This window comes from Colobus angolensis, unplaced genomic scaffold, assembly GCF_000951035.1.
Source record: "Colobus angolensis palliatus isolate OR3802 unplaced genomic scaffold, Cang.pa_1.0 Scaffold1, whole genome shotgun sequence".
Lineage (NCBI taxonomy): Eukaryota > Metazoa > Chordata > Mammalia > Primates > Cercopithecidae > Colobus > Colobus angolensis.
In genome coordinates, this window is record NW_012110918.1 from 12,060,992 (window position 1) to 12,062,148 (window position 1,157).

Here is a 1,157-nt window from a genome sequence, read left to right on the forward strand (position 1 = left end):
AGATCACCTGAGGTCAGGATTTCAAGACCAGCCTGGCCAACATGGTGAAACCCTGTCTCTACTAAAAATATAAAAAATTAGCTGGGTGTGGTGGCCGGTGCCTGCAATCCCAGCTGCTCAGGAGACTGGGATAGGAGAATCGCTTGATCCCAGGAGGCAGAGGTTGCAATGAGCCAAGATTGCGCTATTGCACTCCAGTCTTGGCAACAAGCGCATAACTCCGTCTCAAAAAAAAAAAAAAAAGAAACTGTGGTCTATCCACAAAAACGAATAGCATATGCAAGAAAAAGAAATGAAGTAATGATACATGCTACAGCATGGACTGAGCTTGAAAGCATCATGCTAAGTGAAAGAGGCCAGCACAAAAGGCCATGTATTATAAGATACCATTTATATCAGAAATTCAGAATAGGCAAATCCATAAAGACAGAAAATAGATTTGTGATTTCCAGAGGCCAAGCCACTATCTTGCTCTGATGATCTAATGACCCCAAAACTTAAACACAAAGATACAATGAAGGCAGGTACAGAGGCTAATGCCCATAATCCCTCCCAACACTTTGAGAGGCCAAGGTGGGAGGATCACCTGAGGACCGTAGTTTGAGACCAGCCTGAGCAACACAGGAGACCTCATCTCTACCAAAAAATTTAAAACTTAGCTGGGCATGGTGGCACATGCCTGTGGGCCCAGCTACTCGGAAGGCTGAGGCGGGAGGATTGCCTGAGCCCGGGAGTTCGAGGCTGCAGTAGCTATGGTTGTGCCACTACAGTCTGGCCTAGATGACATAGCCAGATCCTGTCTCTTAAAAAAAATTAAAAATATATAGTGCAAAAAAAATCACATAGATTCAAGTTCCTAGAGTAGATTCACAGATACAGAAAGTGGAATGGTGGTTACCAGAAGATAGAGGAAGGGAGAATGGGAAGTTAGTGTTTGATGGGAGTGGAGTTTCACTTGAGGAAGATGAACACATTTGTGGAGACAATAATGGTGATGGCTACACAACACTGTGAATGGACTTAATGCCACTGTTAACTTAGAGTTAAAATAGTATGTTTTGGCTGGGCGCGGTGGCTCACGCCTGTAATCCCAGCACTTTGGAAGCCAATGCAGGCGGATCACCTGAGGTCAGGAGTTTGTGACCAGCCTGGTTAAC

General features: G+C 44.9%; 1 protein-coding gene across 6 annotated transcripts in view; it reads right to left on the reverse strand.

Annotated features, from left to right (window-relative positions):
* The window catches only part of EXOC7 (exocyst complex component 7), a 19,941-nt gene that overhangs the window by 15,163 nt on the left and 3,621 nt on the right, over positions 1-1,157 (reverse strand). The gene's annotated exons all lie outside the window — the stretch shown is intronic.